General features: G+C 46.5%; 1 pseudogene; it reads right to left on the reverse strand.

Annotated features, from left to right (window-relative positions):
* LOC136657558 (cytochrome P450 2D15-like) overlaps positions 1–20,831 on the reverse strand; it is a 41,620-nt pseudogene that overhangs the window by 7,267 nt on the left and 13,522 nt on the right.

Genomic DNA, 20,831 nt, shown 5'->3' on the forward strand with positions numbered 1-20,831 from the left:
ATCCTGTGCGGACAGAGAGGCAGCTGGAGGTCTCCCCTGTGTTGAGCTCCAGCAGCTGCTGTGAGTCTCCACAGACTGGCAGAACCTGAGAATCTGCTGGCACAGAACCAAGTAGACCCATGTAGGGCATTCAGGCCTGGGAGGGGGAATAGGATCTGTTGGCCGCCTATGCTGCCATCCCTGCCCCCTCCTGGCCCAGTCTGCCCATCTCCCATCCCTGCACTACCCCCTCGGCCCAGTTTTGCCCTTCGTCCCACTTACTAATTTGGAACTACATAAATACTTTAATATCAACCATGATTGCAACTAGAATGATGTTTTTGATGTGAAAACTCTGCTGTTGATTGTTTCTTTCCCAAGCATTTGTGAACATTCCATGATATCATGCAAACTCAGCCAATGGCTGGGGAGGTCTGCTGGCATTGCCACTGCCATGGCTCAAAACAGCATGATATCATTATTTCTATAAATTATGGATAACAAAGGCAGACAGTTGAGTGCCCATCAGAATGGAAGCAATACAGGACCGTCTCAAAAGAAGGTAGTGGTTTCTACATCTTCAGGGGACACCCTAGATATGCAAAAACAAACACATTACTAAATTAAAAGAACTCCCTCCAAAAAAGACATGACAAGGACGGAAAATGTTCAATGGGCCCAAAGAGCTACATGTTTGGAGCAGGAAAGAGGAGGACTTGGCTGACTTGAGCCTTTAATGGGGCTGGAGGTGGGCTGTAGATTTGGGGCATTGCTTGCAACTTTGTTGCAGGTCTTGTTACGTAAAAATCCCCTTTTCTCTTCCAAGTTGTGTTTTTATATCTAGTTATGTATTTTGGACTATACAGACCAAGCAAGCAGGCCACTCCTCCCCCAGCACATGTTTCTAAGGGCCATGGCCAAGATACAAGCACATGAATTACACAACCCCCAATTCCTTGCAGGTCAATGTAGAACCTAATCACTGTGTCTCCTGATTATGCAAAACAAGCATGCACCTACAGAGGAGGAAGTCTATTGTTCTTTTGTTGTAGCTTTAACACTCTTAAGCACCTTATGCAAATTGCCTCCCTCCCCCAGAAGGTCAGCCTGGCTGGTAAGCTGCCTTCCTTCATCACATACTCCATTGTGTGTACCATTGTGTGTTACTGAGCATGCCCACAGCTCTGGGATACTTCCGGTCGGTTTGGATTGACTTCCAGGTCAAAGACAACTCTTAAGAGAGAACTCAGAGCACATGCGCTCTCTCTGATTGCTCTCTTGCGAGAGTGGTCCTGCGGGACTCTTCCTCCAACTGCCCCCCCCCCCGACAGGTAAATATATCGTGCGTCTAAACTTCTCCCCCCCCCTTCTTCCCTACTTATCCCTCCCTTCTCCCCCATCTTTAGTCAGCAACTGGGTTTAGCAGATTAAGGAACCCTTAAAATACCTCCCTACACCCTAACCATTTCTGTTTCCTTTTCGGATGCACCCAAATACATAGCACATGCATCCACCATGTGCACCAGACAAGTATATACTTATCAATTCTCCATGTGTATTATGTTACCTTTGTGTGTTTTTGCAATAAAAATATAATCCTTTGATTGAAAGTTACCTTCCTCCCAGTCTCCTCATTAAGCTAAACAAGGGATTTCTTTGCTCTGCGCTGTCTTGTATCCAGCCTATGGTCCCAAAAGTTTCCAGAAGGCTAATATAAATAATTCCCCTAAACAAAACAGCCTTTTTGGTAACAGTCTCACCTCAAATGCCAGACTTGGGTGCTGCCAAAAGAAGGTCGTGGTTTTTGCATCCTCAGGGGGGACAGCTCAGGGACACAGAAATGCATTTGTAAAACAGTAAGGGGTGAAGACAGGACTGGTCTTCTTGAGCCCCTAAGTTCATAATTGTACTAATATGTGTTGGTGCTTATGGAGAAGACCTGGGCTGCATTTCCACTACAACTTTAATCTGCTCTTTCCAGAATGCACTTGGGGAATAGAAGTGCATTGAATGAGATGAGCTACTCACATTTATTTGTTTTGTACGGCATAGTTTGTCATGGCTTGGGGCCCCGGGGATACCCCCCCCCCCCGCAGGTCTCCTAGACCTACTTTTTGACACAGGGAGGAAGGAGAGGAGAGGAAAGCAGCATCCTTTTTTCTTCCCCCTTTGTGATATCTCCACACTTTCTGCAAGCTCTAAACAGCAGGGCTTGTATTCTAGGCTGGCTGGACCTCTGAACAAGAGCACTCCTGTTTAGAGCTGGAGATACATCGCAACATGTACGTGGAGCCAAGAAGACTGGAGACAGAGCACTGTGGCAGGGTGAGAGAAACATTTAAGGCAGTGGTACTCAAACTTTTCCAGCTCATGGCTGTTGGCCATGACTCCCCATCATGTTCCTGAGGGCTGGGAGTGACATCATTAAACAGGAAGTGGCCAGAAATATTAACTGTATTAATATTAATTATATTAATTGTATCATTAATTAAATGCAGATCTTAAATATATATTATTAATACACAGCAATATACATGCTTTATAAATGATCAGCTGCTGACTACTGTTGGAGACAGGATGCTGGAGTAGGTAGATTTTGTCTGGTCCAGGAGGACTCTTTTTTTTTTTTTAACTTTGTAAGCATACCAATAGAATTGTTTTATCAAATGAACTTTGTGAACAACCAGTCTGACCAACTTTACACACACACACCCTTGTGGTCCCCAATCCACCTAGTCATTTCTCCCATTCTCCTTGGATAGGATTGAACCCTTTATTAATTTAATCAAATTAAATTTTTCCAGCAGCTGGTGGGGAAAACAAAAATAGACCATGAAAATATATCAGAGCTTATAAGGGTTTGGTTAGGAGGCTAGTATAGGTTGTCCCCTATACTAGGAGATGCACAGCTCAATCCTGTATATGTCTACTCAGAAGTAAGTCCCATTACAGTAAATGGGGCTTACTCCCAGGAAAGTATGGATAGGATTGGGCTGGCAATCACTTCATCAGTGGCTGATAAGTACAGTGGTGACTTGCATAACGAAATTAATTCGTTCCGCGAGTTTTTCGTTTTGCGAAGCGCGTTTTCCCATAGGAATGCATTGAAATTTAATTAATGCGTTCCTATGGGCAAGAAAAGACAGAACAAAGTCAAATTTGGTTTACAAAGTGTTTATTAAGTGCTCTTTAAAGGCATACATACTGTACAGAGGATTTCAAAAAGGGGGGGGGATGCTGAGTGGGGAGCTTGAAGGCTGTAATCCTGTGCACACTTTCCTGGGAGCAAGCACAATGGGACTTACTTACATAAACTGACATGAAGATCCTCCCCTTACTAGGGTGAACGGGATCATAAACAGACATGAAGATCCTCCCCTTACTAGGGTGAACGGGATCATAAACTGACATGAAGATCCTCCCCTTAAAACAAAGCAAAACAAAGCAAAACAAAAAAAATTCATCTTGCAAAGCAAGGGTCATAAAAATTCGTTGTGCGAGTTACCAAACTTCGCAAAACGCTTTCGTTCTGCGAGTTTTTCGGTGCGCGAGGCATTCGTTATGCGAGGTACCACTGTATTCCCTTCAAAAAGCAAGATTCATCACTTTAAAAATACAGCCTCTGCTCTTCAGTCAAACAACAAGATTAATAAATCACTTTAAAAACAGTACCCTTTTTCTGCTCTTGGCCAAGTAAAGTGTGTGCTTGTCTCCCCCCCCCCCCCCCCAAAGCATGGAAATAACTTTAAGACCCCTGGTGACCGTAAAATAGGAAGCATTTTATTTGGGGAGGGGGAGGAAAGCAGGAAGGTTTGGAGATCGAAAGGGGGGAGTGGAAGAGGGAGGGGGTTGAAAAGAGATTTCACTTTGATGAGAAGCGATCCCAGGCTGCGAACTAGGACCCAACCAGATAAGAATCAAGGAGGGTTTCTTTCTGACAGTTCGGCAAGGGCAAGGACTGCAAGCTGAGTATGCTCGGTACTTGCCAGCTGGGAGTTGGAGTCAAAGAGCTTTGGAAACAACATGCAGCGAACACAGAAGGCGGCAGCCTCGGAGAGGAGGGAGAAGAGAGCGGGCGCAGCAGCCACTCTCGCAGTTCCTCTCGGAGGGAGCAGCTGAGCAACCCTCTTTCTTCTGCTTTAAAAAAAAGTGCAGAAGACGGAGGGGCTCGCATTCTGCCCAGGAATGGTGGTGTGACTGTATCGCTGCAAGAGGACATCCCGCGCCTCCCCTGTGTGGTCCTGGTGCCTCCCAAGGGAGCCACGCCTCACAGTTTGAATAACACTGATTTAAGGTAACCCATAATATCAACTGGCAAAACATGAAGATGGAAAGGAAGTGTCTGTCTTGATGAAACACAAGAGGTTTGAGATAAAGTGGTGAGAAAATGAGATCAAACTGAAACAGCTTTCTGCTATGTACTGAGGACTTTACCACCACATCGAAACAATGGACACAAATGGGAGGAGGCCTGTGCTGAACAAGATACTTCTACTGATCTGAGTCTAGATAATATTCTGCTTACTGACCTTAGACCTCCCCACACCTGATTTCAATTCTGTTGCTCATCTTTGTTTTCTGATCCCAGATCTGATTATCCAGCATTTTCTTTCCACATAGTCTATCTCCTAGCCCAGTGCTTCTCAAACTGTGGGTCGGGACCCACTAGGTGGGTCGTGAGCCCATTTCAGGTAGGTCCCCATTCATGTCAATATTTTGTTTTTAATATATTAGACTTGATGCTACCATGGTATGTGACTGCATTTGGGGAAATGTTACAGACCTGTACTTTTAACAAGCTACTCTGTATATGCTTTTAACAATGATAGTTAATGGAACTTACTCCTGCAAAAGTGTGGGTAGGATTGCAACCTAGGATTGTTAAAAATCCTAGGTTCCTGCTTGATGATGTCACTTCCAGTCATGACATCACTTCTGGTGGGTCCTAATAGATTCTCATTCTAAAAAGTGGATCCCAGTGCTAAAAGTTTGAGAACCACTACCTTAGAGACTGTCTATTCCCATACATTCTGTCCCATCACCCAAGTTCTTCTGACGGGGGCCTGCTCTGTGTGCCATCATTGACAGAAGTGGGAGGGGTGGTGGCTACAGCAGGGCCTTTTCTGTACTGGTGTCTCTAATGTGGGACACCCTCCCATTGGCATTAAGGATGCTGTCATCTCTGGAGGGGTTCTGGTGAGAACTCAAGTCACGTTTGTTTCACAAGGATGTTGGAGAGGATGGGGGAGGTTCAGGTTGGACTATAGTGTTATGGGACTGCTGATGATAGCTTATGTTTTGCAGTGTTTTTAAAAATCAAACTGTATGTTCCATATTTATTATATTTGCTGGCTGCTTTGTATTTAATTACATATTTACAGCATTGTACTTGTTTTTATATACTGTGATATTTTATGAAAGTTTTAAATTTATCTTTTATGTTTCTCAATATTGTAAACCGCTTTGGCCTTATTAGGGAAAGTTGGGTATAAATATTTTAAATAAATAAATATGAAGCTTTCTATAAAGTTCTTAGGCCTGTTGCAATTTCTCAAATCATACAGTAGGTTATTGGTGTAAATCATACACCAAAAAATAGAGGAGGAGGTGTGGTATTCATGGTTTTAGTCCAGGTAGCAGTAGAGATAGCAGCAAAGAGAAAATTTGTCTCCTTGGCTGGATCATAACACTAGCCTGATTATTCATGGGAATACAATATAATAAACCTGCACATAAAAAACAAGTGGCAGCTGTAGTAGGGAAAAAGGGATGCTTAACATTAGAGATGCCAATATTGTCCTTCTGGGGATGATGGGATACCCAATCCACAATTTTATTAATGAGAAGCAGATCCTGGAATTTCGCCTCTCAAACTATAAACCGCACAAATCACAACCCCCCAAAATGCTCTACTGAACCCTTGCAGTCAGTCGCTTCTAAGCTTATAGAATCACTTACCTCAGCTTGTGTTCATCATTCACATCTTTTCCAGCCTGACCCAAGACCAAATTTCGATTAACCTCCTCTCATTACTTCCATGGCCATAAAGTCCATATCTCTTACTTGTATACCCACCAAGGACCCCCACACTCCCAGAAAGCAACACACCTTCTTTGGATTTGAACTCAGAGCACAAATACTCAGCTTCTTCAGACACTTTCTCTTCAAGTGTTTTCTTCCCAGGTTCTTCAGGGTGGAGACAACAAATTTCCTCTGCTGCTTCCAGCCACTGCTGTATGATGCCATGACTAGTCCTGGACGACATGGAAAAAAAAATGACCATTTGTTCTCTGTATCTGTCCCAGAAATTATTCAACAGTGAAATGTCTTGTTCTTGTCATTTAAAGAAAAAATACTTCATAAGGAAGGACTAAAAATTCTGGACCTGGCTGTATAAACCCCTGCTAATTGGGTAAGAGGCACTTTTTCAAGTGGGTGCTCCTTTTTTTAGCAGGGGGAGAGTAACTGGCCCACCTCACCCCAGCACTGTCTGTTCTAGTGGCTGTCTGCTGGTATTCCTTGGCATCTTTTTAGATTGTGAGCCCTTTTGGGACAGGGAGCCATTTAGTTATTTGATTTTTCTCTGTAAACTGCTTTGTGAACTTTTAGTTGAAAAGCGGTATATAAATACTGTTAATAATAATAATAATAATAATAATAATAATAATACTAATAATAATAATAATAATATATAGTCTATACATTTTGTTGCTGAAAGCTGCTCTAGAATGATTCTCAATGAAGAAATAAAATTATAATTAGAAAAAATTATATCCTACCTTTCTCATGCCAAAGCAAATGCTCAAGGCGATTTACAAAGTTCCACAATAAATGTCAATCAGGGCCAGATTAAGGGCCCAATCCTAAGCTTCGTGCACCAGCTCACTGCCGGCATGCACTGATGCAAAGAGTCTGGCACGTTTGTGGGCCCTAGAGCCAGTGTTCCGGCGCTGGGCTAGTGCCGGTGGAGCACCAAAGCTCTGCTGCTCGGCGGTCACATGAACTGCCAAGCAGCAGAGAGGTAGGTGGGGAAGTGGGGAGAGGAGGCATTCCAGGGCAGGGGGAGGTGGGACTGGTGGAGCTTCAATGGCCACCCGACACAGAGGATCTTCATTCTATGCCGACCTTCAGGTCACAGTAGAATTGAGTAGCCCCATTGCAGGGCTACTACTCGCTTTACCCAGGGGAAGGGGACAAAAGTCCCCTTCTTCTGGGGAGAAGGAGGTGGCTGCCTGGAGTGCACTGGATGTGGTGCAGCCATTTTCAGCGCCGCTGCAGCCCGGCACGCCAGGCAGCTCAGGATTGGGCTGTAAGACATTATGGAGGCCCTAAGCACTGAAAAGATTGTGGTGCCCCCCTATATATCTAATTCAGAATAAAAACAATACTAAACTGTGAAAAAAGTTATCTTTTGAAATGAAACAAAACGTGCAGTAAGATTTATTTACAGTAAACACTACAGTATCAGTATCATGTTGCATTAAAAAATGACATTAAGGGCTCAATCCTACTGGTCAGTTAAAGAGCATTTTAACATACATAAATCAAAGATGCCAACAAATAATGTTTATTGTTGACTACTTATAACCTTACTCATCCTTCAAAATGTTTTCTTCTACTTTTTTTATCATATCCTCAAAACTAATCTGGCATAACAAATCTGCTGCTTCTATACTTGGCAGAGATAAGGCATCCAGCCCATGTGGCTGCATAGTTGTTCTGCTGGGATTTTTAATATACTGTATTTCAACTGAGAAAATGTTGGGGTTTTCCAGCCTCTCCATGGCTTTGGGGCGGGTGTGTGTGTGTGTGTGTGTGTGTGTGTGTGTGTGTGTGTGTGTGTGTGTGTGTGTGTGTGTGGACTGCTTGGATTTGAAAGCAGTCCAAGGGCAAGGGGGAGGACTTGACATGAAACTCTTTTCCATTTGGGCTGCATCCCCACTTCCAACACGTTTCAAACACATGGAAGAGGTAGGCCATAAGGCCTTCATCAAAGGAGAGCCAAGGTGGAGCACATGAAATAGAACTCTTGGCCAGATCTGGCCCACTGCTTCCTTCCTTCATGACACTGGGATAGCAGACATGTCGCTTTTATGGAGAAAGGTAAAATGTTTCTCAGCACTGAGACCTCGCCTGAGAAATCACAAATGCAGAGGTCTGAACAGGGGACATCAGTGAACAGTTTTCCTGTCCCTAGATTTACACAGGCCTCCAGCTCAAGGACTGCCTGCTGCTGCTGCCTCCTAGAAGTAAGAACATAAGAACAGCCCCACTGGATCAGGCCATAGGTCGATCTAGTCCAGCTTCCTGTATCTCACAGGGGCCCACCAAATGCCCCAGGGAGCACACCAGATAACAAGAGACCTCATCCTGGTGCCCTCCCTTGCATCTGGCATTCTGACATAGCCCATTTCTAAGATCAGGAGGTTGCGCATACACATCATGGCTTGTAACCCATAATGGATGTTTCCTCCAGAAACTGGTCCAATCCCTTTTTAAAGGCATCCAGGCCAGACGCCATCACCACATCCTGTGGCAACGAGTTCCACAGACCAACCACACACTGAGTAAAGAAATATTTTCTTTTACATAAGAACATAAGAACAGCCCCACTGGATCAGGCCATAGGCCCTTTTGTTCTTTCTAACTCTCCCAAAACTCAATTTTGCTTGCTAGCCTACCAGTTCAATAAAGGTTCTGAACTGGATAAGGCAGCAATCAGGACCTTCTGGAATCTTGGATAAGATCAAGGATGGATCCATCTGCCATAGAATTTTAGCACATTATAGGTGCAGCCTATTTATCTAGCCTAGCTAATGGGGTGGGGGGAACTGAAAGTCACACACTCCTTTGCCTCCTTTGCCCTGCGCTGGCAGCCCAAAACACTGCTAAAAGGCTCAAAACAGGGAAATAGCCCTGGAAGAGTTCCCCTTCGAAGGACCAGTAAGACTCCTGGAGCCCCTGAGCAGAGGCGTGGCTACAGATGGGGCGGTGCACTAAGTTTTGCAGAGAGCCTTCCTGCAGAGTGCAAGCGGCTCCTCCCTCTCCATTTCCCCCACCCAGCACACATGGCTGCAAAGGGGAGGGGAGGAGCCGCCTGCACGCTGCAGGAAGGCTCTCTGCAAAACTTAGTGCACTGCCCCCCTGTAGGCAGGAGGGGGAGTTGCTTCAAAAAACCCAGGGAGTGTTTGCCCAATTCCCCCCCAGATGGTACAGGTTCTCCTGCTCCAGCCTATGGAAGCAAAATGATCCACACTTTCCTGGGAGTAAGCCCCAATGACTACAGTGGGGTTTACATGAAAGAAGTGGGACAACTGGCAACAGAGAGGGCTGAGGGGATTGAAAACAGCTGCCTTAGTTTCCTTCCATCCAGAAGTGTCAGGCTGCAGCAAATTTGCGTAGCTCAATGGAATTTGGAACAACACATTTTTGTTAATTGTGCTAAGTCACGGAATGGAACTAATGCAGATAAATAGGCTCCACCTGTACTTGCAAGTAACAGGACATGGAGTAGCAGCAAGTTTTACATGGTCCTTAATCAGAGATTTCAGGGACAAAGGTTGGGCACAGAGCTGCCAAGATGTTCAGGTCTGTTCAGAGGTCTGCTTTGCAAATTGTTTGCACAGCTGCCCTGAGTAGCCCACAGAAGTTGTGCCAAGTTCAGTCAGAAATTTCAGAGCCCTTCTTAGTGTTTGAGTGACCCCAAGCAGCCAGACTGGTCTAAAAACACAGACAAAAAATCCCAGTTAACCAGCCTCTACATCGAGAGCAAGTTGCTTTCACTCTCCTTATACCCCCCCCCCCACTTAAAAAAAATCACAGGAGAGGGAACCAAGATACATACAGAGTGCAGATGACTACCCAACACAGAATTCTCTGAAGAGCTGGTCAGAACAGGAGTTGCCCAACAGCAGTACAATTCATTCAAACAGAGACTTGGGAAGGATAACTGTCCCCCATAGATGGGGCCACATAGAACATAGACTCCCCTGTTCTGCTGCCCTTAACAGCACTGAAAACATGTTCCTCCAAGACAAACACTACATCTTCCAACCACTGCACCTTGGTTGGGAACACAGTCCTGCTTCCAAGATGCTCACAATGAATGCCCAGTTTTTTTCTTATTCTTGCACACTTCCAGTCCCCCAGAAGCTTTTGTGCTGGTTCAACAGCTTAAGGGCTGCCGGGACATCCTGTGATCCGCTTTGTCCTGCTGTTGGAATTGAATGCTGGCTCATGAAAGGAACACCACCTACTCTCCAGGAAGTACAGGGACCACTGACTCCTGGCAATTGTACATACAGTGGCATCACTAAGATTCATGTCACCTGGTGCAGGAGGCCTGCACGTCACCCCATGCAGTGGGCGGGGCAACACCCCAGGTGATGTACCATCGCCCCACCCCCACTGGTTTTTTGGCTGTACCTCTTGTTAGAACACAGATATTTCAATGTGGTTTGTTTCATTGCGTTCTGCATGAAATTACGCATTGATTGATATCTAACATGATGGTATTATTCATCAAAATTCTGATTTTAGTAATTTTGAAAACTTGTAGAAACTCACACACACACCCCTGTCAACTTACTAACACCTTATTGCAGCAGTTCTCAAACTTTTAGCACTGGGACCCACTTTTTAGAATAACAATCTGTCCAGGACCCATTGGAAGTGATGTCATAGCCAGAAGTGACATCATAAGGGGAAGCCAGTCCTGTCCCACCAAGTGAATCTACTCTGAAGTAAGTCCCATTGTGGTCAATGGAGCTTACTCTGTAGTCTGCCTGCAATAACGCGCCCCCCCCCCCCCAAAAAAAAAGAATCAGTGAGATTTCCAGCCCTCCCAGTGCCCAGTTTAAAGTCCTTCTATTTCAGGCATATCAAGATAAAGACCCTCCTGGCTTTGCAAGTGCAAAATAGAAAACTTTCCCCTTACCAGTTGAAGTCTCTTTTTTGTCCTTTTTAGTGGGGAAGAGAGGCTACTTCTGGAACATATGTTGAGCTTCAGTTCCATCGGATCGGGACCATTCTGGTGTCCTCACATTCCCTTTTGCCTGGCCTGACCACCAGCCAAGGCTCATCTGCCTATTCGCGAGTAAACGCAACAGTGAGGCTGCTTTGCTTTCCATAGGGCTGGAAGGGAGGGACCTCCTTCTCCCTTTTGTGTTTTTGGGGACTGCATTCATTGGATCAGGACCATTGTGACGTCCTTGGAGCCCTCTCAGCCTGTCCTGAGTCCTCTCAGTCCTTGCCTGGACTAAGGCAAGTTCGCCTACTCACAAGTAAACGCAGCCACAGGCTTCATTTCAGGCTCAATAGACACAGCTGGGAGGGAGGCAGGGACCTCCTTCTCCTGGTTTTTTGGGCTGCATTCATTGGATCGAGACCACTGTGGTGTCATTGGATTCCTCTCAGCCTGCCCTGACAGACTATGGCAAGGTCGCCTACTCACTAGTAAACACGCAATATGGCTCATTTTCACTTTCCATAGGGCTCAATGCATTTTTTCTTTCCCGTTTTTTGGCCATAACTTTTGAACAAAAGGAGCTATTTTGATTCTGTTTTTTGCACTGCACTCCACTGGACATTCTACATCCAATGGTGTATGGCACGATGGGGTAGCTCTGAAAACAGTGAAGTTAGCGCATCACCCCCAGGGCGCGTCACCCCCTGCGCATCACCCAGTGCAGGCCGCACCCCCCTAGCAACGCCAATGTGTACATACATTTCAATGAAGGCCTGCAAACCTTCCTCTTCTACACTGTTCCCATCTTCCTTTAACTATCCAGGGAGTGGGAGGAGCAGAGGCTGGGAATCAACAGATAAGGGGGACAAGCATTTGAGATGCTGCCTCAGGAACCAGGAGGTCTTGGGTCAGGCCTGAATCCAGAGCATCCTTACTCTCAACTAACTGCAGATGAATCCAGTGGGACTTAAAAGAAGATGTGAATACTGCCATATTTTGCTATGGTACCCATCTGCTATCCCTTTGTCAGCTGTTTTATGTGATGGAAAAGTACTCATTTTCATTGGCACATTTTTGCACAGAACTCTCTGCAATATCCAATAATAAACAGAACTGTCCATTTTGTCCAGTGAATAATCTCCTTGCTATGAAAGAGATTAAAGGTGAGACAGATGAGGCCCCAATTACAATTCACCCTAATGAAGCTCCAATTCTATCTGACTTTCCAGCAACGATGCAGCCACGCCAACCAGGCATATGCTTCATCCTGCAGTGGGAATAGTTGTTCTCTTACCTCAGGGCTGCATTGGTACTGAAAAGTTGGATAGGATTGGGCCCTAAGACTATTTTTTCACTGCCCTGTTATGTCTGTATAGTTTTGTTACATCAGATATTGTTCATGCTCATCAGTAGATGAGCAACACTTGCCTCCAGAATTTTTTGTATGGCCTACTAGCTTCAAAAGTGGAGCTGGTGGTCGGTCAGCAAAGTCCTCAGCTTTCTCTAGCAGCTACTTCTTCATCATCTTGAACCCACTCAGGAAGACATAATTGGTCCATCCAACCTGCATTGAGAAGGCTTTTTGCCAGCTATAAAAGCAAAACAAAAATAGTAATAAAAATAAAAAAAACTACTGGTAGGCTCAAATGGTATACTCTACTTATGCTCCAGAAAATTCACAATGTCAAGACATATTCTGACACCCTTCTTCAAAAGGGGGGGGGGGCTCAATGTTTTGTTTACCAAAAATGAGGACTCTATAGAAAGTTCACTCTCAACATTGACACCTGAAGTCTTTTTTAAAGGTACGGTGTAAGGGGACAGCTAAAATTGAGTGTTGGGAGAGTTGGAACAGATAAAAGAAAATATTTCTTTACCCAGCATGTACTTAGTCTGTGGAACTCCTTGTCCCAGGATGGTGTGATGGCATCTGGTGTAGATGTCTTTGAAAAGGGATTGGACAGATTTCTGGAGGAAAACCCATCACAAGTTACAAGCCATGATGGGTATGTACAGTCTGAGATTAGCTGGTTGCTCATCATGAGGGCTGGATAGGAATTTTTTTCTATCATCTAAATTGGCTGTGGATGGCAGTTTTTTCACATACCCCAGTCTGGCAAGGGAGGGAAGGTGTGTTTACTAGCTTTCCTATTTTAAAAATTGGTCACTTGTGCTTAATAAAGTGGCCCCAGTTAAACCCAAGCCGCTGTTTGGTGTCTTAATTGGGGGATGCCAGGGTAGGTAGAATGCCAGATACAGGCAGCAAGATGCAAGTATCTTATTCTCTTGTGTGTGTCATGGCTGGATGTGACGGAAGTTACTTATACCTCTGCTGCCACCAGGCCAGGCTTCCCTAGATCTTCCAGAAGGCCCCCTGGGCAGAGCCCTTTACCCTTTTAAGAAAAATTATTACTAAAAGGGTTATCACCCAATCATCAAAACAAGGAAAAGGGGAATAAGAATTTAATACTACAAAAAAGAAAACAGAGGGGACAAAGCTCCAATTCACCAATTACTATGACTAAATTGGCAGAGCAAAGTCACTTTTACAAGATAAAACACAATTGCCCACACAAACATCAAATAGCTATATAGTTTCTCAGATTTAAACAGTTCAACTGCACAAAATCTAAAAGTGATTGATAAAAGACAAGCTCAAGCCATAATTAAAATCCTATACCTTTCTAACTGCTGAGCTCTTTCATATCCTGACCCACCACTCCTTCTGAATCCTCCACACCCACTATCCAGGACAACAGAGAGAAGAAGGCTTCATTCCTAAGTATTTACCTTCCAGCTGAAACTTACCCCATTTCCTAATTGCTGATTTCCTACCCTTTCTTCTTTAATGAACTTCAGTGAACCCTCCCTTCAACCTGCCTCAGGTGAAATTTACCTTCCTAAAGATTCAGGACCTTCTCTAGGCAGCAGCTTGGCAATGGCTACCATAACGTGCAACTGGTCCAGCTGGTACTTACTTGTTGGACACTACAATGTGGATTCTTCACATCTATGAGCAGCAAGTTCCCAATGAAAGGCAGAGGGGCAGGTCCTGGAGGGTAGCGAGGGCACCTCTTTCTGCGCTTCATGTAATCAACCAGCAGAGCAAGCAGTAGGAGAGAAAGGACTTGTGTGGGGAGATTTTTCCAGCCAGGTGAGACCCTGGCCCACAGCCATGAGATGGAAGTTGGCATCACATCCATTAGATTTGTCTTTGTCTCTTCTCATCAGACTTGCTCCAGCACCTGCTTCGCTTTCCTTCCTTCTTTTTTCTTCTCTGTAGGACGTCTCTGTAGGAATATGATCTACTATCAAATACAGGGTTACATCAAGAGGTGTGCTTTACTAAAGCATTCAAAGAATGACTGCATAAGACCTTAGGTCAGTGGTATTCAAACTGGGGTGTTGTGACGCCCCAGCCTGTGGGTCCTGGCCTCTGCTCCCTTAAGGGGCGGGGCCAGCCAGGAGACAGGGGGGCGGCAGCGGCGCAATCAGCAGGATTGTGCTGTTCAGGCGCAACCTTCTGCAGGGCTCCCCAGGTCAGGAAAAAGGAAAGCAGAGCGATCGCGCCCCACTCCACAAAACAGGAAGCGGAGCACAGTTGCTCAGCTTTCCCTTCTGACAGGGCTGCAGGGACTGGGATGCACCCTCCAGTCCCTGCAGCAGCCATCCCTGTGTACGGGGAGCCCTGCGTGAGCACCTGCAGGGCACCCCAGGTCACGGAAAGGGAGAGTGGGGCGATCGCGCTCCACTTCTGCTTTTGCGGAGGCAGAGCAGATCGCTCCACTCTTCTTTCCCTGACCTGCGGCACCCTGCAGGCACTCGCGCAGGGCTCCCCACATACAGGGACGGCTGCTGCAGGGACTGGTGAGTGCATCCCAGTCCCTGCAGCTCCTTGAGCGATGCGATCCTGGGGGCTGCCTTCCCCCTGCCCCTGCTGCCTCCCCCCCCAGAAGACCCTCCAGAGTTGAGGGGAGAAGAGTTTCCTGCATCTCCAGGGGGGGCGTTCCCCCATATCTGCTGTTCCACTTCACCAGGGGGGTTCCATGACGGAACCCCCATGGATAGGGGGACATGCCTGTACCTGTATCCTGTTGCCACTCCCCCACATTTAGCATTCAGAGATAGCCTACTTTTCATGGCTTGGAACCTATAAAGACTTTTCATCCATAAATATGCCCAATTCCCTTTCAAAGGCATCTAGGCTACATGCTAGCACCACATCCTGTGGCAAGGAGTTCCAGAGATTAACTACATGGTGGGTAAAAAATATGCTCTTTTTGGTCCGTTCTTAAGCAGGCATCCTCTGTCTTCATGTATCCCAGCAGCACTTGCCAGCCCATAGCAGCAGATGCTTCTCCCTGAGGTTTTGCTCTTTTGAGGGTGTTAAGCATGCAGCTCTTGCCAGCAACCACAGGATGCACATGCTTTTTCTTTTCTGCACCAGCATGCTCACCTGCTCTTGCAGGAGGAAGACCTGCTGGTCCCATCCTTGGGACAACCTGCAGGCTACAGCAGATGCAGAATGTTGTTGCTCATCAGGTACTGGAAGGCATAAAACACATTTGCCCACTCTGCCCTAGATCAGCTGCCCCATATTGCCTTCATTCAGCAGATCAGACCCTGTAAGGTACAGGTAACATCAGTTTGTGAGGTTAGAATCTCCGTAGTGGAGGTTGCCTTCACTGCAGTCGGTCCTGGTTTATGGAGTAACTTACCAGAGGTTGGAAAACTGGAAGAGGTTTGGTTCAGTTTTTCATCTCTGCTTGCATTTGCGGAAACCGGCTGTTGGAAGGCTTTGGGTTCCATAGCAGGGCTGTATCTACCAAGGGCTCTCCTTGGGCATCAGATTCCTTTCATTTGGATTGTGCGTAACTCCTGCCTTGAGTGGAGCCTGTTCCACTGATTAAGTGATGATTCGACTCCAACAGTGCATTTCAGCCTCAGCATGGACTGCCAAGGATGCATAAGTCTCACTGCAGGCAGTGCAGCCAACTGCTCCATTCTTGGGGCTGGGCTGGCCAGAGTGCACTATTGTGCTTGGAGCCCTCCCTATTGCTTGCCTACTATTAGGTTGTTGACTGCCCTCCACTGGAGGAAAAGTAACAGGCACAATTACTTCCCTTAGTAAAAAGTGAGAAGGCACAAGTCTGCAGCCTCCACATACCCTTGACCCTCAGTTGTAGCTCTACATGATCCTGCAGGCTGTGGCTTCCACGTTCTAGTGACCCAAGAGTTACACGTATCCACCATGAACGCTTCTTGTGACAGGAGCATCCCCGCTTGCTCCCACTCCAGCCTCTCTGGCGATGCTGGGAATGGAGCACTTGCAGTCACAGAAAGAAACTGCTCAGAGACAGGGGGCAAAGGTCTTGCCTACACATTCTATAGCATGTGCAAGGTTACAGCATGTCTGAACAGGGTTGTAATACACACACACACACTCTTCTCTCTGTCCTCACTTCTATAAAGGTGATCTTGGTGCACACCAAGAACCTAATCTCAGCTTCCTTCATTACCCAGTTGCAAGTGAACCACAGAAGAGTAGCACAGGATATTTCCAAACCAATAGAACAAAAGAAATGTTGCTTTGCCAGGAAAGCGATAGGACTGCTAGAGAGCTAGTTTACCAAAATGGCGGCAGCTAGAGTGGGAAAGGTAGCAGCTGGAATGGCGGTAAAGCTGATCTTCAGCTGGAACTTAGCTAGGGCTAAGCAGCGCATATGAAGACTGTACAGGGTTGGGTACTGAGAAATCCTGAACACAGGTGAGGGGTGTGTGGCGTCAGTTTCAAGGTCATGTCAAGAGTGTTGCTGGTAAAGGGCCCCTTTGCAGGGCAGGTAATGTTTTTCTTGGCTTCATTGGCAGGGGGCATGGTGGATTGTTCGAGCTCCGCTGCTGCCCATGTCCACCTGTGGGCCCATTGCATCATGCTGCGGGGGGGGGGGCAGAACTGTACTTGGCACTGCCACTCCATTCCTGTTGTAGCAAGTCTTTTAACTCTCATGGTTTAGTTCAGGTGTGTCAAACATAAGGTATCTGGGTGTGCGGGGGGGGGGCTAATCTGTGGCTAGGGGACCCCCCCAAGCCATTGCCTTTGTTTTTGCATTGTCGTGCTGGCAGCTCAGGTCCTTCTTCCTGTGACTTGCTTAAACAGAAGACTCCACATGCAAGCTGTTGCCTGCACTCCCTCCCTCTAGTGGCAGGCTGATTGCCTGCAAGTCAAGTCTTCTGTTTCAGCAAGTTAAAGGAAGAACACACCTGCGTTGCCATCCCAACCATTCAAAAACAAATGTAATGGCTTGGGGGGAGCTTCTACTTTTATAGTGTCCCCCAAGGCTGTCAAACTTCACAAGAGGTTCTTGCATGCTGCACAATTGTAATTATGCGTATAAAAGGGATATTTGTGCCTCTAGAAAGTGTGCCTCCAAGAGACAGTGGTTGCTTGGCAATTTCTTACCACTAAAAGGGGTAAGAGTCTCATATAATCAGTGGCATCACCAGGGTTTGCGTCACCCGGTGCAGCAGGCCAGCGCATCACCCCCCATAATGGACCTCCTCCTATGCAGTGGGTGGGGCAATGACCCTGAGGAGTGGGTGTGGTGATGCATCATTGCCCCGCCCCACATCTTTGCTCCACCCCCCACATCATTAAAATGGCACCTTTAAAATACAATATCATACACACTGCCTAAATGTACACATTTCTGGAACTGATTCAGCTTCAACAGGTTTAGTCTACTGGCTTCAACAGAGGACACACTAGTTCTATACACACATATTCTGGTTTTCAATGCTTTCTGTGTGAAATCATACTATAAGCAATGTTCAGCATGATGTGAAGAGTCATCGCAGGATGTCACATGGAGAATCATAGAAATCAGAGTTGGGGTCTTCAAGATCATCAAGTCCAACCTTCTGCCAGTGCAGTGTGTCCACAGCTACAACATTCCAGATCGAGGCTACCCAGCCTCTGCTTCAAGATACACTGTGTCACTCTCTTCTAAAGCCTGCAAGACTACAGCAGTTCTCAGCTCTAGGAGATCTGAGTAACTGTCTCATTATTTCCCTACCAATAGTTGAGTTGGCAACCTTCAGTCTCGAAAGACTATGGTATCGCACTCTGAATGGTGGTTCTGGAACAGCGTCTAGTGTGGCTGAAAAGGCCGATTCGGGAGTGACAATCCCTTCCACACTGGGAGCAAGTGCAGTCTGTCCCTGGTCTGTCTCCCTGGCTGTGGGCCTTCCTTCTTTGCCTCTTTACCTCAGTCTGTTGGCCAAGTGTCTCTTCAAACTGGGAAAGGCCATGCTGCACAACCTGACTCCAAGCAGGCCGCTCAGAGGCCAGGGTTTCCCACCTGTTGAGGTCCACTCCTAAGGCCTTCAGATCCCTCTTGCAGATGTCCTTGTATTGCAGCTGTGGTCTACCTGTAGGGCGCTTTCCTTGCACGAGTTCTCCATAGAGGAGATCCTTTGGGATCTGGCCATCATCCATTTTCACAACATGACCGAGCCAACGAAGGCGTCTCTGTTTCTGCAGTGCATACATGCTAGGGATTCCAGCTTGTTCCAGGACTGTGTTGTTTGGAACTTTGTCCTGCCAGGTGATGCTGAAGATGCGTCGGAGGCAGTGCATGTGGAAAGCGTTCAGTTTCCTCTCCTGTTGTGAGCGAAGAGTTTATGACTCGCTGCAGTACAGAAGTGTACTCAGGACGCAAGTTCTGTAGACCTGGATCTTTGTATGTTCCATCAGCTTCTTGTTGGACCAGACTCCCTTTGTGAGTCTGGAAAACGTGGTAGCTGCTTTACTGATGCGTTTGTTTAGCTCGGTATCCAGAGAAAGAGTGTCGGAGATCGTTGAGCCAAGGTACACAAAGTTATGGATAACCTCCAGTTCATGCGCAGAGATTGTAATGCAGGGAGGTGAGTCCACATCCTGAACCATGACCTGTGTTTTCTTCAGGCTGATCGTCAGTCCAAAATCTTGGCAGGCCTTGCTAAAACAATCCATGAGCTGCTGGAGATCTTTGGCCGAGTGGGTAGTGACAGCTGCATCGTCGGCAAAGAGGAAGTCACGCAGACATTTCAGCTGGACTTTAGACTTTGCTCTCAGTCTGGAGAGGTTGAAGAGCTTTCCATCTGATCTGGTCCAGAGATAGATGCCTTCTGTTGCAGTTCCAAAGGAATGCTTCAGCAGGACAGCAAAGAAAATTCCAAACAAGGTTGGCGCAAGAACACAGCCCTGCTTCACACCGCTTCGGATGTCAAAGGGGTCTGATGTGGAGCCATTGAAGACAACAGTGCCCTTCATGTCCTTGTGGAAAGATCTGATGATGCTGAGGAGCCTGGGTGGACATCCGATATTGGGGAGAATCTTGGAGAGGCCGTCCCTGCTGACCAGGTCGAAAGCCTTCATGAGATCTATGAAGGCTATAAAGAGTGGCTGTCGTTGTTCCCTGCATTTCTCCTGCAGCTGTCTAAGGGAGAATAACATATTAGTGGTGGCCCTGTTGGCTCGGAATCTGCACTGCGATTCTGGATAGACGCTCTCTGCAAGTACCTGGAGCCTCTTTAGTGCAACTCGGGCAAACAGCTTTCCTACAACGCTAAGGAGAGAGATGCAGCGGTAGTTGTTGCAGTCACCCCGTCGCCTTTGTTTTTGTGCAGCGTGATGATGTACCTACCAATAGTACTGTCGTACCCCTGCCCAGAAGGGCAGCGCCAGTTCGGTAGACAGGTGTGTAGGTTCTGTCCAGTGCCGCTGAGACCGAATGAGCAGACACTGAAAGGTGGAAGGCTTTGAAGCTTCTTTATTGTTCAACAAGACATATCCGTGACTTCTGGGAGAAATTCTCAAATCCAGAAGCATCTTTCAAAAGGGTGGGACCTCTTTTATACATTTCAGTTGTCATTCAAAACACAATCCCCCCAAAAGGGTGTTAACCTTCCCTGGTAACATTCCACTGACCTTCTCATGCACTTGCCCCTCTTCACTGTCCTCCTCATGGCTCTTGTCCCCCACCTTCCAACAGGGAAGTAGTCTGGTTTCGGTCTGCCTGTTGAACATGTCCTGCTATTTCTGTTTTTAGCTATGATGATGCTATTGTCTGCGGTTTTTGTTAGCTGTCAGCAAAGGGTCTTTTAATAATAAAATTTGCAAGGCAGCAAGTCTGGAGCATCTCCCCTAAGTTCATACTTGGCCTGTCTTTATTCTGCACCCCCCTTTCTATGTCCTGCATTGATGGCTGTTACAGGTTGCTGTTAGGAAAGAAGGGGTCCAAGACAGGTAATTAGGTAACAGTACTAGCTTGAATATCATCACTCCTTGTTCTTCCCTAGCTCTTCCCTCAACAAAAAAGAAATCAAAAATTCAACATCTTGAATAATTCCCAGTTTTGCAATTGGAGCACAGTATGCAAATCCTGTGAAATATATATGCAATGTATATGCAATTGTGCAAATGCTGCTCTGTGATATACAGTACAATCACAGGAGGAGACTGCAATCCCACACACCCTTACTTGGGAGTAAGTTCAGTTGAATGCATTGAGGCTAACTCCTAAGTAAGCATGTTTAGAATTGCATTGTAACCCTTGTAGTACTGCCCTGACACAGATCCTGCTGGGATGCAATGTTACAGAGAGGCATGCATTTCCAGGTTCCCCCCCTTCTCCAGCTTCTGACTCTCCTGCAACTCTCTCTTCAGATATCCCCCCCTTGTTTGTTCTGTTCTGTTCTGTCTGTCTGGGGTGGGAAAGAGCAGTGTGTGTGTGTGTGTGGGGGGGGGGGGGGTTAAAATGTAGAAGATGTTGGAGAAGGCAATAATCTTGAAAATATACAGGCTGAGTGAGGAAGGGAAAGGGGAGAAGCCCAAGGAAATGCAATT

This window comes from Tiliqua scincoides, chromosome 7, assembly GCF_035046505.1.
Source record: "Tiliqua scincoides isolate rTilSci1 chromosome 7, rTilSci1.hap2, whole genome shotgun sequence".
NCBI lineage: Eukaryota > Metazoa > Chordata > Lepidosauria > Squamata > Scincidae > Tiliqua > Tiliqua scincoides.